Raw genomic sequence first — 18,622 nt, 5'->3', positions numbered from 1 at the left:
AATAATAAAAATACAAGTTTTCTGATATTCAATATAGACAAGATAGTATACACATCAAAAAAATAACACAAGTTTGTTCTTTAAAATATAATTTAAGTAATAATTTATTGTAATTACATGCAGCGTATGCTATTGTACATGGTATGATGTTACAAAAGATTTCTTATTCTTTAAACTAATTTAAATAAATAAAAAAAAGTCTTTGGCCAAAAATAAATTATTACAGGTAATTTGTCCATGGTTAAAAAAAAAAAAATGGTGACACTCTTCGAAGCACATCACACTGCACGGTACAAAATGTCTTTATCACTGAGTCCACAAAAGTAAGAAGCACATATCAAACGATTCTAAGCGTAGATCCTGCCCACGAAATGATGAACATTAATGGTCTGCAAAATAGTGAAAAGAGAAAACAAATTATTATTCTAAATAATAATAATAATAATAATAATAATAATAATAATAATAATAATAATAATAATAATAATAATAATAATAATAAGTAAACTTTATGCTACGTTCTGAAAACAACTGAAAATCAACAGTTTGTCATGTTCTACAACATTGTTTTAACAGTATAATATAGTAAAAGAGATAAATATAACCTATTAACCCTTAAGTGACGTTTTTTTTTTTTTTTTTTTTTTGCAACACCAAATGCTGAGTTGAGTTCATTGGATTCAACTTCTTTCTCCTGTACCATTTTGAATTTTAGGCCTATTTTTTACGTAATAAACTTTCCACACGCATAAAGGACTGCGTGGTTATTACCTTGAGTTCTTCGATTAAGTATGGTAAACAAAAATGTACACGAGAGACAAAATATGTTCATCTATATAAGTCCATTGGACTCACCATATCTATGTTGATATCTATGATTAAAATATGTTTTCTATTATGTGGTTGCAGTAAAAGTTTTACCCTTGTGTTTTCTATTGGAACTCTAAAATCCACATTTTTTAAATAAGTCCGAGTTACATCGGTTGTCAAGTATCTTCTCTACAAATACAGTCAACTAAATTTCTCCTGTCAGCCAGTGGTTCCAATTTAAAGTATGTTTTCGAAAGTAATACGTGTTAGAGTAATAGTCCAGTCCTAACTTAAAACAAAGTATTCTAGGAAAACAGTTTTGGACTATTTCAAGTTTTAATAATAATAATAATAATAATAATAATAATAATAATAATAATAATAATAATAATAATAATAATAATAATAATAAATTCTGCTGAAGGAAAGCAAAAAGTTCCATATCATTTTATTGTAGGCAACACACATGTCTTGTCTACTGTGTAGGTTGCATACAAGCTAAGAAATGTTATAGATTTTAAACAACTATGGATATCGACCATTAACTTCACCGTTATCAGAGAAATTATTAACGGATTCACCATTAACAATCTCAACTGAGATAATCATTCAGCTGTCTATTGCAAAAATGAGAGTTCACAATTTGGCTTTCGTTCAAGGGTTACCGTGTGGAGTAACGGACAGACGTACTAACAGTAAACAATTCTTTGCATCATAATAACAATAGCAAATTCAAAGTAAGTATATTAATTATAAATTTTACGTGGGTCGTTCATTATATAAGTTTCCCTAAGCTGTAAAATATTTATTTTTTTAAGATACAGTTATAAACTGTACATACATGTATAGGTGGGTCTTTCCTCACTCTTCCACATAATCCCCATTGAAATACAGGCATTTGTCTTACAGTTGCAACAATTTGTCCAAACCCTTTACATAAAAAAAAAATCAGGGCTCTGGCTTTTTAGCACTCTCCTCACACTAAGAGACCTCATCACTGCGAAATTAAAATACCGCTAATTTTACAGTAATTACGTGATATCTTCAAATAGATAAAAGATAATTAAAAAGTGGAACAAGATCTCCCTAGACAATATTATTCTGCTTGAGATACCGTTATCATGTCTCATTTATCTACTTTCGATTTCCAGACATTTAGAAAATCGGCATTTATTTTCGCGTTTCTAAATAACTGCAAACTGAAAGCTAGTAGGTAAGTCGTGATAACGGTACGTCATGCAAAATAACATCGTCTAGGGAGGTCTTGATCCACTTTTCGATTATCTTTGATCTATTTGAGGATATCACATAATTACTGTAAAATTAGCGGTATTTTAATTTCGCAGTGATAGGGACTCTTCACTCTGTTACGAAACGTATCTGGGAATGCAGATTTTAACACCGGAAAAAAGATGAAAGCAACTCGGCGCTAAATCGAGGCTGTATGGAGAATGGGTCACCCGTTCCCACTTTAATTCTTCAATTTTGTGTCTTGTTTGCGTGTTGATTTGGGGTGGGCATTATCGTGAAGAAGAAGAGACCAGATCGCTTATGTCGAATTGTATTTCCCTGAAGAAGAGTTCATTTCCGACATAAGCGACTGACTTCGTATCATGTCAACTGGTTTTAAAGAAGTAAACCAGAACGCGAAGAGAATGCTAAATAGCCCTGATGTTTTTTTGTAAAGGGTTTGTACAAAGTGGTGCAATGGTGAGACAAATGCCTGAATCTCAGTGGGGATTATGTAGAGAAGTCAGGGGGGACCCACCTACACATGTATGCATATATTACAAATGTAACTTAAAAATATATATATATATTTTCTACAGTTAGGGAAACTAATATATTGAACGAACCACGTATAAACAAATAAGTTGTTTATTTCATTCTAAAATTGGAACTGAATGTTTTACACAAATTGCATTAATGTCTCAGCAAATTTGCTTTTAGAATTTTTGTTTAGCAAAATTCAGTCTTTATCGTAAAAGTTTCATCAAGAAATTCTACTTTTATGTGGTAACATATGAAACTTTTAAAGTTACTTAAGACGCTTACATGGTCTTTTCAGCAGCGATTTCTCTTCATATTTTGTACTTTTTAGCATTATATTAGCTTTATGAGATCTTTTATAGTATATTCTCATTCTAAGAAATAACAAAAGTAAGCAGAAGAAACGGGAAGAACATAAAAAAAGAAGATAAATTAATACCTAAAATATCTAATACAAGTTTAGAGCTTTCTGAAAAATATATAATATGTGCATTTATTATGCTATTTTGATTTTAATTTTTTTCTATATTTTTATTTTATTTTAATACTCTTTATAAGGTCTTTTTTTCTTTCTTTCTTTTTTTGAGAATCCAATCTTGCAACTTTAAATCCACACAGGTATAATAGTTTCACAATAATAACAATACCGCTATAATATTTTGACAATAAATCAATTGGAATAAAAAAGGAATAAAACTGGGGAAAACTTCATACTGAAATAAGGAAAAATGAAACTCTTCCTCTCTATCTATATGGCCTATGAAACCCGGATGTTCAATACTGCGTTCACAAAAGCTCTCCATTGGCTTTTGCCCTTAGCCAACTGGATCCAGTTTCTACTTTGTATTCCTATCTCTACGAGATCCATCTTAATATTGTCCTCCCATCTGCGCCTAGGTCTTCCTAATGGTCGTTTTCCGATTGGTCTTCCAGTCATGACTTTCAAAGCGTTTCTACTTTCTTCCATTCTAGCTACATGACCTGCCCACCTAAGCCTCCTAGATTTGATGACTCTAACAATGTCAGGTAAACCGTATAAATTATGTAGTTCCTCGTTATGAAGTTTCCATCATTCCCCATTCCCATTCCTGTTGGGTCCGAACATTCATCTCACAATCTTGTTCTCAAATACTTTCAATCTACGTTCTTCCCTCAGAGAGAAAAAAATTAAATACAACAAAACTTGCACATTGAAATACAATTCAAAATGGAGGCTACTATAAAACCTGACTCTGGTGTGATTTCACTAGACTTCACAACCGATAAACCAGAATAATCAAAAAGCTTACTATAAACCGGAAATTACCTATGGAAAATCGCTGGCAAAAGTGTGCGATAACCGGAGATCGTGGTTTGAGATACAGCAGAAGTTCGATACACGCAGATTCTTCTATAACGTGGAAAACGTATGTCTCTCAACAAGAAATACCGTAGTGGTTTTTTTTTTAATTCCTAAAGTTTAAGTTAAAACAATAATAAAAATTCTCCAAAAAAGCGGTTCTGCAGTACAATTTTACGTTGGATAGCTTTCAGCACCCTAACCGACCATGATCCCATAATTCCAAATGATTTCATACGTGAAACGGGGAAGAATGATTTTCGTACGGTCACATTTCAATATACTGTGATAAGCTTATAAGGCAGGGATAAAGCATGTCTCACAGCAACCGCGTTAAATCGGCGTTCTACTGTAGGTTGAGAAAGCCTGTCCTACGATTTACCTATGCACCTATTTTCACAGAGACTGGGTGAGCCCTGAGCCGCATTTGGTTCAGGATAGATCGATTAGATACTACTTAAATCCAAAGGCGCCGATACAATAGGGGGACCCACATGATCTTTGGGGGTCCGGGCGCCCTTGCTTAAATCCCGTTTTTACCGGATATCATACTACACCTCTCTGTTCTTAAATATTTTACCGACTATACCAAAGCTTTAGCTTCAATTTTGGTGTTATTTTATAATTTTGACAATATAAAGAAACGAAGGAACAAAAAAGAACACTGAAAAATGCAAAAAATCCAACCACTTTACTTAAAATTTCCCACTTTACTAAGATAAATAGAAAGAAAGACCACGACAACTCGTATACAGAACGATTTCCCTGTATTTCCGGTGATTTCCCTTTGTGGTGAGAGGCAAATTTCACAATAATTAATTCAAACTTTACAAAACTCCGCTTACAGACAAACTGACTTAATAATCAGATGATTTTTTAAAGGGACTTCATTCTCGCTGAAAAATTGGCGATAAAGAAGGTTACAATTTCTTTACATGGAATGATTCGTAGGTTTCAGGGGATTTAAAGACAAAATCATTTCAGATTTTGCCAGGGGAGGGGGGCATGAGTGTCCACAGAGAAAAGAAGTTCACGATTTTTTCATTAGTACACAGTTGTTTTTTTTTTTTAAAAAAAAGCAAGTGTTTTTTTTTTTTTCAAACTGGAGCAGTAGCGGCTTTAGAAAGTAAAAACTGGGGAGTCAGCCGACCCCAGACGAAACTCATGAAGGTGTGTCATGAGTTTACTATAAACTTTCAAAAATATATAAATAATAACTTGAATTATTTTTGTCACTCGAAAGAATGGGGGGCCTGCGCCCCCTGGCCGCGGACTAGATCCGCCACTGAACTGAAGAGGAGGCAATAGCTCCGTGCCCTCCTCAAATAACGCCTCTGCTTTTTTCTTTAGACTTATACCAACTATCACGCGTTACAATTAACAGATGGATTTTTTATCTTCTTTCTTCTGTTTTTCACTGGCCATCAATTCGTTTTTGTATATATATATATATATATATATATATATATATATATATATATATATATTTAAGGTGGCGTATGAAAATGTTAAAGTTAATTTTGCTGTGAAGATAGATAAATATACTGACAGAAACAATGAAGAATATATATCATATTATGTAACCAGATAAAACTACGTAAACGTATGTAAAGTACAAAAGAGAGGGCGTAAGAAGATTAAATGTAAAAAGAGTTCACAATAATAAACCAGAAAAAAGTTTTTATAAGTGGTAGCACCTTAAATAAATAGTACATAAAGTTGCAGAAACATAAGTATAATTACATAAAACATAAGAAAGAAAGAAGGAAAAAAGCTAGAATTATACATAAGAAGTAAGAGTTGTGTCTATGAATATTAAATATTAAATTGATGAATGCAATGCATATACAATAATTATAGGACCTGTGATGTAATCTGCGGGTAACAAATATTTTGTTTTTCCATTACTAAGAAAGTGTAAACTGCAAAAGTAAATCAGTGTTCGAACATCATTTGCAAATTTGTTTCAGAAATGACTTTTCATCATGGGTTGATAAATCCAAAATGCCGTCAAGTTTTCTACTAGTGAATGAAGAATGTCCCGAATATCTTCTAACAGTGGTTAATAGAAACTGCACATAGAAGTGTTCAACGTGTATCTAAACTTCTGATGTGTCCATTGAGTATATGAATACAGAAACGAGTTTTAAACAATGTTAAGACACTTATACATTATTCTAGTGTCTAGAATGCGTCCTAAAAATGGTTAATAGGCTCTGCCCTAAGAGTGTTAAAGATGTGCCTGAACTTCTAATGTACCCAATGAGTATATGAGCACAGAAACTACTTTTTAAACAGTGTTCGAATAGTTCAAACATTACCATTTACATATTTGTGTCTTTTGTCCGAAGACTCTGGGGCCACGGTGGCTCAGTGGTAAAGCGTTCACCTCTGGTGCATGGGGTCTTTGGTGCGATTCCAGCTCGCGCCAAGTGAGCTTTGTGGTGGACAAACTCCATATGAGTAGGTTTTCTCAGGGTTCTCCCGTTTTCCTCCTATTTTCTTCATTTCATTCATTTCTCATCATCACCGTCTCCTTTAGCCACGCCAGCATAACCATGGGACGTAAGATTTCATTTGATTCTTGGCCCGAAGACACTGATCAAATCAGAAGTTCATGTATATTTTGTAATTTGTATTAATCAGTGTTAAAGTATATTCTGCACATCTTTTGATAGATCACTTCACGACTTTTTGAACAAGTTAAACAATGACTGAAAGCTGTTTCTTAAAATAATAATAATAATAATAATAATAATAATAATAATAATAATAATAATAATAATAATAATAATAATAATAATAATAATAATAATAATAATAATAATAAAGTACAAACACTGATGCATTTAGCTTGGCTTTGATGCAATATAGAAATAAACTCTGCTACAGTGTCCGTAGGTTTCCATAAGACAATTTCCCTCGACTGTCACAAAATTTTCCCTTTTCTTATCAAATTTTACCTACTTTGTTGAGTATCCAATTCCTACGACTAATGAAGTTATGTAATAAGACTAATTTATAAAGGTAACCCAGAAAATTCTGTTGCTTTTTCACCCACCACCTTTGAACATTGATATGTTACCTAAGACGTACGTGGAAGATCAATAATAGTCCCCATCAGCGTCCACAACCTTCTACCAACGTTCTGGAAGGTCATGGATTTCATCGCGGTAGAACTTGGTGGGCCCTGAAGCGAAGAAGTTATCAAGTGCATTTTGCACCTCTACTAGGGATTTGAACTGGCGTCCTCTAAGGTGATTGTCCAAGGAATGGAACAGGTGATAATCGGACATTGCAATGTCCGTGAACTATGGTGGATGCAATAGTGTTTCCCATCCAAGGCGTAGAATGGTGTCCTGGGTCATCCTAGAAACGTGAGGCTTAGCGTTTGCGATTCAGAAGTGCTGGCTCCAGAGTTTTGAGTTTTTCTTGAATACGGTACACAGTTACATTGATACTCCGATCAGCTGGTAGCAGTTCCCGATGCACGATGCGGCGAGCAGACAAGAGGACCTTCTTGTGGTGCAGTGCTGGTTTCGGCTGTTTTGGAACCGGTTCATGGGATGTTAACCAAAGATGACGGTGCCGTGGAGCTTCGTACGGAACCCACTTCTTATCACATGTGAACACCCTGTGCAGAAATGGCTACTTCCTCAGACGAGACAGCAAACAAACACAGGTATCTACTCGCGTTGCCCTCTGGCCCGGAGTCAAATTATACGGGACCCATCGATCCAACTTGTAGTGCTTCCCAAGTTAATGGAGGTGCTGCCGAATGTTTTCTCCACTCACATTGAATTGTAGTCCCAATTCTTCACACGTGTGGCCACTGGTGGTCTCAATTGCTACCTGAAGATCTTCATTTTGCCCATGTGTTGGTCTTCCGGCACGTGGTGCATCTTCCAGTGTTCGTCACCGTCCTTAAACTTGTTAAATCACCGCTGCACTGTTCGCGTAGTCACTACACCCTCATCAAATACCTGGTATATGTTCTGCTCTTCTCCAGCGGCGTTTGACTCCAGTTTGAACTCGTACAGCACACACGCCCTTATGACGTTCTGTGGAGGTTCCGTGTTCACCCTGTCCTTACGCAATTTCTCGGTGTAACTGAGCTTCCACAACCAGGTAGTATATTGGATATACCCACACCAACAACAGACCTTCGCGTTTATCTCCATTCGCATTCAACTGATGGTGTGAAGGGCAATTGAACACAGACCTCCACAAAAAGCGACAGACCTTTCTTGGTTACCTTTATAGCTATAGTAAAGGAAGTGTCAACAACATTTGTTTGATTCATTTGCTTTTTGCTTCTATTTTCTTTTTTTTCTTCACTTTAAAAAAATAGACACAAATACACCCTGCCAGCAATTAGTGCAAATTATGCTACTTTGAACACACAAAAACTATTGTCATTGTATTGGTTAGTTGTGAAGAACAAAATAATAATAATAATAATAATAATAATAATAATAATAATAATAATAATAATAATAATAATAATAATAATAATCACTTATATTGGTCAATGAGTCCTTGTCACACTTTGTCCCCCTTCTCCCCCTGTCACACTTCGTAACTCAAGGCCGAACCCTGTCCCCCATCCGCTTTGCCGCGTTACGTAATATGTGAACGACCCCTGAGCTCCAATTTTGTGATACAGATACAATATTTTCGGGATATTTCTTGTATATCTTTTTTTTTTTTTTTTTTAATAAAAGTAGGTTATGTAGTTTGTCGTTCAATATATCTCTAATTAGAATACTTGTGTTAAGTACTGCAAGTTAATTGTATCTTCTTATAAAATTTGATATGAAAATTCTTTTCCTAAACGTAAACACAACAAAAAAGTACAAACGAAATATCACAAAATCTATGTTATATTGTTGATAAATGAAGATGAACATTTGTCACATTCAGACATTCATTTTTCTAAAGACTATTTTATTTTGGGTCAATTAAAAGTCAAGCTAATTAGACCAAACCTGCCGGTAGTGATGCCTTAACTAAACTTTTTTTCTTTTTCTTTCTTTTCTTTTCTTTATTTTTGGCAAATGTTTAGAAAAGCTAGAGGAAGATGTACTTTCTAGATATGTAAAAATCTTGGAGTCACTTCTAGGATTTTGAACAATGAGCAAATCTGGGAAAATATTTCCTAAAGTAGCGACAAGTGAGAAAATTACCAACTTTGTAAGTAAAAGAGTAAACTAAAACAACATTGCATTAGATATTAACATAAGTATTCTATTTAACTAATGAACCTTAAAATAGATACTTTGAAAGGATACGAAAAGCATTCGTAAAATTATGAAGTATTCGAAATATATATACATTGATTATATAGCAGGCTACAAACTAAACTTACAAAACATAATAAAACACGCTTCCTTTAAGAAAATTTATAAACGAACTAAAACAAGCTAAAATAGAATAATAATAATAATAATAATAATAATAATTCTATTTTCCAAAGCAATTACACAGAGAAAAATCCGTTCTCCGGATAGCGGTATATTGTACAAATATACGGTATCCTCTTGCTTACAACAGAAATCAGTATGGAGCATACGTTATCGGTATGCTACATAGGAACTACCCTTAGGTGTTACATCATGCCGTTGCACGATGTCTGACATCTAACAGTTTTCCTTATATCACATGCATATACTTATGTTACCTTCGTCAGCTATATGTTATATACGTCCATTTGTATGTGAAATCCTGACCGCCTATATTGTTTCATACGGAAAGTAGGTATAGATGGAACACTTATACAGAAAGTATTATAAAACATGCGTTTTCAGTTATACGTCTGCTGTACGTTAAGTCCAAAAAACTACAGAAATTACGCATGTAACCTATCTTTTTAACTACGCCACCTACAATTTTTTTCTCAGTGTACTTTTTAAATATATCCTCTGAATATTGGCTGCTTTTATATAGAACCAGTTATAAATTCTCTAATTCTCATGGACATCAAATGGATCCTTGGTTGGCAACTGGTATAACTCTAAAATTGAATATTTCCTGGAGAAAATTTTGAATTAACCACCAGCATTAAAAAATAGAAATTAACATTTTTTTTTTTGGTTCCAACCATAAAAGAAATATACATGTAATTATATGAACCTTCCATGAGATATTGGAATTTCAAATTTCTCTCCTGAAAATTCCCCATTTTGGGGAGTTACACCGGGACGGGAGTTACATCAGTTTATACTCAAGCAATCCAAATGGTTGTAATATGAAAGCACTTCCCATATATATTTTTTTCTTTTTAGTATGCTTAAACCTATTTTTTTTTTCAGAAAGTAATTTGCTTGAAAAAACATAATTATATTTTAGTTTTTGATTATGATTTATCCTATTTTGATTGTTAACTTTTAAGAAAAGTTTTATTTTGTTTTTAAATATGGTTTGAAAAAGCGTGAAAATCCGAAATTTTATTGCAACGTGTGAATGTTAACCCCTGTTTACTAGATCAGGGCACAAAATTTCAGTCAGACGCACTCATCAATCCAAAAATTATGATCGCCAGTCTCTCACGTACAAATTATGAGAAGTCCCCATCCCCTCCCACACACACATACACGTCCCTTGGTTTGACAAAGAAAGAGATTACATCAGGGCATAACATTTTAAAACCAAATAGATTCAACATCAACAATTTTGAATTTGACAATTCATATTCCACGGACTTCACTTTCCATGTCCGTTGTGAAGACTTCACATTCGGGGTTTTCTCTCACTTAGTGACAGTTACTTTCGTGCGATACAGAAACTGTAGCCCTATGAGAATTGGCATAAACCATTCCTACTGAACACTGCTTGCCAGCTCTAAATTTCTAGTCGCCAATGGTGACCTGGCGATCGCCAATGGTGACCGGAAATTTTGCGCCCTTTACTAGATGATCCCGCTTTACTCAAAAGTAAAGTTGGTTGCATACGAAAAGGCTGATATCGATCTGTATAATCAAAGATGAGATCTAAATTGAAAAATAAATAGACCCTATAAATATACAGTAATCTATATATTGAGTTGATTTTGAGCTTAGCGTTCTGTTCAGCAGAGAGGTTATATCAGACGCCGACCTACTAATTACAAAACCTGTTAAGAGTGAACTGGAAATTTTTCATCTAGCACACAGTGCGAAACGTGGTAAGGCCCTGAAGACAAGCACTTGGCAAGCGCAGGTACTGGGGAGAAATTTCTCTCGGTATAAGGATTGCTAGATGTACCGACAAAGTTCTAAATACATTATTCTGCTCTTCTTTAGTGAGTAAATATTTTGGTTACCAGCAGTCGTTCTTTCAGAAAAAATGTTCCGGGGAGGCATCCTTAGTATTCTGGAGGGGCACTGCTGGTACTATTCTATTTATTATTATATCATAGACATATGATTTGGTGTTTTTCCGGGGGCACTCTCAGGGCTCCGGGGGGCCAGTGCCCCCCAAAAAAACATGTCTGGAAGAAACACTGGTTACCAGTATAGCACTTGTTTTGTGTTATTGTGATGTAAATTACGATGAACATGTTCCATCATTTAATACTATACTATTCAATTGTAAAAATGATATACCTACAGTGAGGAACGCGACGCCATATAGTGCTCTGGATTGGCCCGCCCACTGTTCCAAGTTGCACACCCCTGATGCAAAGTATACCTCATTAACCTCTATCCTTTTCAGATATACTTTCTAGATGAATTTAGTTCCGAATAATCATCAATAAATAACAATAATTAATACTTATAAGATCAATAATTCTAAAATAAGTAGAAGGAGGTCATCCAACCTGGTTCTCTATTAAAAAGGTACCGTCCCAACATTCGCCTGTCTTCACTCTTTTTCGTAGTATTTAGCGCGTATGTGCTTTTGATGCATGTCATAGGCGCCGATACTTTAGGGTTGGTGCAGAGCTTGACATTTCCTTGGGGCAAGGTATTTGTATTAAAATTCTCATTGATGTCTTGTTAGATGCTATCTGACAACTCTTCTCTACTCAAGAGTTCTACAAGAGGATACAATGGCTTAATGATAAAGCGCCTTACTTCTGGTGCTTGAGGTCCCATGTTCGAACCCCGGCTAAGTAAGTTTCTGGTGGACAACATTATGTTCCTGGGTTTTCTCGGGATGCTCCCCTTTCCTCCCATATTCTCATTCCACCAATTCGTCCATCATCCGCCTCCCTTAGCCAAAAGGGCATAATCATGGAACGTTGAACTCAAAGATCTCATTTCATTTTTCCCCACTGGTTCACAAGGTCCCTAGTTTGATTCCCAGTGGAAGAACCTGGAACACACTGCAGGTGTTCAAAGATGACATGTTCCCACGATTATGCCGTACAGACTAAGGGAAACTGCTGATTAAGGCAAGAGAATGATGATGATGAAAGAATTAGTAGAATGAGAATGTAAAAGGAAATGGGAGTATACCGAGAAAACCTTCGGACACAATGTAGTCCACCACAAACTTACTTTGGCCGGGAATCAAATCTAGGACCGCACGCACCAGAGGGAAGCACTCTACTATGGAGCCACTGTGCCCTCTGCAGTGGTTTAGATCTCCGTTTAAACTGTAGGTCTCATTCCAGATAGCCTTACTGCTGACAAAGGAACATAAATATTAATCAGTTAATCTCATTTTATCTATTGACATTAAGTTATGTACATTGAGTCCAAAGACGCCGATACTAGGGGACCGTGGGGGCCTGGAACCCCCCAAAGCTCATGTGGGGCCCTAAGTATTTTTATGAATATGTGATTTATATTAATTTTTCTTGTTATATGTATTGTTATATGTATTTTTTATGAATGGGCCCCCCCAAAGTTACAGAGAAATCGACGCCCTTGCTTGAGTCCATTAATTTACATGGAAAATTAGACTTTCGTTTTCTTTGAAGAGAACTTGATTTTTACTTATACGATTTTTTTACTGATATCTTTTTTTACACTTATTTTATATGTCTTTTAACCTGTACAAAAATATATTTTGTTACATTACATAATTTTAACATTGAATAATCAATTATGATTTAAATATTAATTGTGTTTATGAAATAAGAGGTAATAATTCCGTTATTTTGATAATAACAACGGAAATTCATCTACATCTAAAAAAGTAGAAAAAAAACGTCATTCAAATTCCAATTTGGGGGGCCGCGGTGGCTCAGCAGTAGAGCGTTCACCTCCAGTGCTTGGGGTTCCTAGTTGGATCCCAGCTTGCGCCAAGTGAACTTTGTGGTGGACAAACACCGTGTGCGTGGATTTCCTCGGGGTTCTCCCGTTTCCTCCCACTTCCACCATTTCACCATTTCACTCATTTCTAATCATCACCGTCTCCTTTAGCCTAACCGGCATAAGCGTGGGACGTAAAACTCAAAGATTTCATTTCAAATTCCAATTTCTTTCAAAGAAAATAGAAATGCCAAAGAAAACAAAAAATGGGTCAGAAACATTGACATTACGCAAAAAAATGATGAAAAAGGATTGAAAGCTTTCAAAATGTGGGTATGGAGAAGAATAAACAGAATTAGCTGGCTCGAGGGGAAAACGAATGAAAGAGTGTTAGAAATGGCAAGGGAGAAAAGAACATTTTTAAAGATATTATTAAGAAAAGAAAGAGAAACTGGTTGGGACATTTGCTAAGAAGGAATTGTATCATGACGGACATGCTAGAGAGTATGGCGGCAGGAAAAAGAGGGAGGGGGCTACAATCGATTCACGATATCAAAACAGAAAAATCGTACGTTAAGGCGAAGAGGTTAGTGGAAGATCATGGAACATGGAAGCTTCTCAGTTGTGGCAAGTGACCTGCCAATTAATGGCAAAATACTTATGACGATGATGATGATGATATAAATCAATGGGTCAAAGGGGAAATGCATAGCAATCAACATCTTTAATTATGGACTAAAATGAAAGATTAAATGAGTGGAATCATATCTAATATTTAATATTTATTTTTGTTGACTAAATGAACTTTAATTAATAATTTGGAACGACTTGACTAGTAAACATTAAAGATCTTTCCTAGTAGTTTATAAAGCATTGTCTAATAATAACATCATTATTTTTCATTATTTTTTGTATTTATTCTTAAATTGGCACAAATATGCCTAACATTACAAAACATCATATGAAACTTCTTTCCTGCAAAATCTAACCAAGTTTTTTTTACTTCCTTAAGGCGCAATGAGTCAACTTTTCTAATAATAGTCTTGATGGTATTGGTTAAAAACGGGGTTACCGTGGCTACATATTTTCAGTTTTGGGGAATTTAAAATGTAAATTTCGATGAGCTGTGTCCAATGGTACCACTTTTGTCTTCTGGAACCACAAATTCAAAGTCAAATTAGGGGTCAAAAATGAAAAGTGGAACCATTTGGGCAATTCGCACCAGTGACCGAATAGGACGAAATGGGTATCATTCGATTCTTATTCACACGTTCTTGAATAATTGATATGCCATTTTTTTTTCAAAAATTCAATTTTGATCCGGAAAATTAACGAAAATAAAAGATCCAAAATTCCACAATTTCGTTAATTTTCTGGATCAAAATAGAATTTTCGGGAAAATGTAATATCAGTTATTCATGTAGTGTGAATACAAATCGAATAACACCCATTTCGTCCCATTCGGTCACTGGTGTGAATTGCCCAAATGATCACACTTTTTATTTTTGACCCCTAATTTGACCTTGAAGCAGTCGGTTCCAGAAATCAAAAGTGGTATCATTGGACACAGCTCATAGAAATTTACACTTTAAAAACAAAAAAGTTTTAAAATACGGGGCTACGGTAACTCCCTTTAACCAGCGCTATTGTCCATTTAACCCACTGAATTGCATGGAGTTTATATTTCTGTTTTCTTTGAAATGTACTGAAAAATTTTAGTGATATAATGTCATTGATTTCTCCTTCAAATCTATTTAAATATCTAGTCCATTAAAAAAAAAAATACGTTTTATGATATATAATGCAAGTTCATTCTTGAAAATATTTAATTAGATTTAAAGAAAAAAATCAGTAAAATGACGTAATTAAAAATTCCAGTTAATTGCAAAGATAACAAAAATAATTTAACATACAAATTAATGGAGTAAAAAAGGAAAAAAATAGCTGAAGTAGGGGTACGTAGTAAAGTCACTACCATCAAGGTGTCTGTAAAAGTTAGACTATCACCAATAGATGGCACCACATTTTCTCTATCTTTAAAATGTACCGGCATTTCGTATGGAGACACAAAATATTCTTTAAAAAAAGTAATTCAATCAAATTCAAGATATCAATATTCAAACTTTGCCCCCTCCCCTCCCTCAGAAAGAAATTGAATCATTCATCAGGAAATTGAATCGTGCAGTATTTTTTTTAAAAAAATGTTTTGAATTGAGTTGATTTTAAGTTTAATGTCCCATTCAGCAGCTAGGCTATATGAGACGTGGACCTACTGATTAACGTAGAATCCGAACCACATGATCTACCGCCTAAAATTGAACTTTTGTTGTTTTATTCGTTGCTGAGAGAACCTTTTTTTTTCACTCTTCAGAAACTCATTATTTCCAATAATGAAACTTTATCAACAAAGAAGAGAAAAAATACTTTTAAAAGCTGCACGGATTATTTCCTAATTAATTATTTAATTTTGTTTTGGGGACAAACTTTGAATACTGATAACTTGATTTTGATTAAATTATTTTGAAAATTACTACTTCATAGAAAATACATTGAAAAGTTTTAGAAAACGTGGTGCCATCTATTAGGCAATAGTGCTTCTTTACACGCACCTAAATATCCTATCTAATATAAGCTATAATTAATTTATTTGTTTGGAAACATGTGGGAAAGTTCATTTGGAATAAGTTTCAGAGCTTCCTCCAAAATCCTTCCCAAAAATATTTTAAAAGATACCTACTATAAGAAAATCTTTAGTAAAATGTATGTGTGTAAGTACGTATAAGTCCATGCTAATTGACGTTCGTCAGCAATTTAACATAAAAATAAGACATTTCATTCCGATCTATTTGTTATTTACTCTTTGGAAAAGCATTTTCAGGACAAAAGCAGCAAAAAAATAAGTTGCACTGCTTCACACAAATATATTAGTTTAACAATCATAAACTACTTATCTTAGATTCAATAATAATAGAAAAGGCAACAAAAGCATTCTCAAAAATTAATAAAATGAAATGATATAAGAGATTGATTATGGCACGGATTTTCTTTAAAAATCGTCCTTATCATGTGTTAAGAATTGTCTTCATTATTTCTTTGTTTTTTGGCCCATTAATTTATACAAGAAATTACCTTTTTGTTTTCTGTGAAATGAATTGGAATTTTTAATTTAAATGAGTTTACTTTCTTCTTCGAATCTAGTGAAATATCCCTTGCTTTCATAAAAAGAAAAATGAATTTGGACTCTATATATAAATTTAAGGTCACTTTAATAAAATTTGATTATAAAATACTAAAAATTATATACTCTAACAAAAAATTAATTTTCGTTAACTAAAGAACATTTAAATGAATTTTCAAGAAGAATCCAGAAAAATCACATTCATGAAAAACTTCTAATTCATTTGAAAGAATTTTTTTTTAATAAATCCCCGTGTAAATCAATTGGCTAAAAGGGAAATATAAAGATGGCGCATGTAGACAACACCCTTAATCATAAGAAGTTAAGAGTTTCTCAAAGGTTTATTCTTAATCTAACAGAGTTGTAAATTCTTCAATAAATAATTGAATAAATAAAATATAATATTGAAAGAATAAAGAACGTTAGATAAGGTCCATTTTTAGGGCCATAAACAATGTTATTTTATTATATTTCGTTTTTGAAGTGCTTATAATGTGTTCTTTAAATCAATATAAAAAAAATATGTAATATACGGCAAGGGCGCCGATCCTGGGGGTCGAGCGGGGCCCAGGTCTCCCAAAGCTGATATGAGCCCCCTTATTTTATTTAAAAATATACAACACTTGGTATAATTTGAATGCAACTTGACTTAAAATCCTCATATATGCTTTCTGCATCTGAATAGCCGCCCCCCAAATTTAGAAAGAAATCGGCGCCCTTGATATACAGTAATTTAATTAGAATTTTTGTGTTAAGTAGTGAAAGTTAGTTTTTCTGCTTATTAAGTTCGTCATGAAATTCCTTTTCCAAAAAAATAAATGACAACAAATAATTTGGAATGAAATGCCTCAAACTTTATGTTAGTATATTTAAAAAACACACACACACAAAATGGTACCTCAAATAGATAAATGGACTAAAAAAAACAAACAAAAGTGCTGTAGAAATTCAACACCGTTAAATAAAAAAATAATAGAAGAAAGATACTATAACGATAACCTTTATAAATATGTATATGTTGATATGGACAACAGTCCGTATCGTATGATATTATTTTTCTTTATGGCCAGACCTGAACATTTAACTTAAGTATTGTGGCCAGACATGAATAAACATGCTTTTCTACACAGTTCAAATATGATAGTGGATGTATTCTCAATTATAAAAAAAGGAATTTTGTGAACAAAAAAGATAAATGCAGAAAATCTATGGAAAATACATCAGTTTAAATATATTTATCTTGACTGTTATTATTGAACATTTAGTGAGTAAACTGTTTTAATTAGTTTCAGAAATTATAATATAACGAATTTAAGGCTAATATATAGATATTATAAGACTTACCTTTGATATCAGCTTCTAACGCTGTTTCCTCGTTGTCCTCGAATCTGTCCAATGAACTTCATTCTTGAGTCTCCTATTCGAAGAGGTCACCAATGTTTACATTGTCGAAACTTGCTTTGATAATCGTAAACTCGTTTTTCCGGTTTTCATCGCGTTGTGTTGTCGCCTTACTTCTTAACTTCGTCTTCCTCTTCCGCTTTGCCATGCATTGGAGGCATATGCATGGGTGGCATATGCATAGGGGGCATATGCTCGGGGGACATATGCTCAGGAGGCATGTGTTCTTCCATGGGCATACCCATGTGAATAGACATGGGCATATCGTCCTGTTGTCCCTCGTGACCCATTTCATGTTCCTCGGCAGCCTTGTAATAATGAGGATAATGGTCCTGGTGAACTAAACATGTAAGACTGATGGCCGGCTTGTAACCGTATGAGTAATGAGAGTAATGCTTGTAGGGATGGTAAGAATAGTGTTCTGTGTACTTATGGGGTTGGTATGAGTAATGATGGTATGAAGGGTATGAATAGTATGCCTTATGGTAATATGGTTTTGGTTGATGGTATTCGTGGTATTCATGGTATTGTGGGTAATGGTAATGTTCTTGGTAATGATATCCATAGTATCCATGGTAAGGTTTGGCATGGTAGTACTGAGGTTTCGGGTAATATGGTTTATATGGTTTTGGTTTAGGATAATAGTTTTTAGGTGGAGCGCAATAGGACTTCCGTACCCTGTCTAACTCATCAGCGTCTTCTTCCTCCAAAGCTGATCCGACAAGTCCCTCCGAGTTCTGTTCCAGAAGATTGCCATCGGCGTCCCGTTCGACCACATTACTGACTTCTGCCTCAGGTTCCAACTGCTGCAACGGTTCTAAGTTATCTTCAACGGGTGCAGAAAAGGCAGTTCCTAGCACAAGAGCCAGGCAAGATAAGAACCCGATAGCTTTCATCTTGTTAGAACAAAACAAGCGAAAGCTCCAACGCAAATAAAACTCGGTT

General features: G+C 34.3%; 1 long non-coding RNA gene across 1 annotated transcript; it reads right to left on the bottom strand.

Moving 5' to 3' along the window:
- Positions 1–209: 209 nt before the first annotated feature.
- LOC145693922 (uncharacterized) lies at positions 210–17,976 on the bottom strand. The gene is made up of 2 exons (XR_014132854.1): positions 17,621–17,976; positions 210–389 (listed from the first exon to the last, which is right to left on the bottom strand). It is a non-coding gene; the product is annotated as an uncharacterized LOC145693922 (long non-coding RNA).
- Between the last annotated feature and the right edge of the window lie 646 nt (positions 17,977–18,622).

Source organism: Thermobia domestica, chromosome 9 (genome assembly GCF_964235325.1).
Source record: "Thermobia domestica chromosome 9, izTheDome1.hap1.1, whole genome shotgun sequence".
NCBI lineage: Eukaryota > Metazoa > Arthropoda > Insecta > Zygentoma > Lepismatidae > Thermobia > Thermobia domestica.
This window is presented reverse-complemented; position numbering and strand designations above follow the sequence as displayed.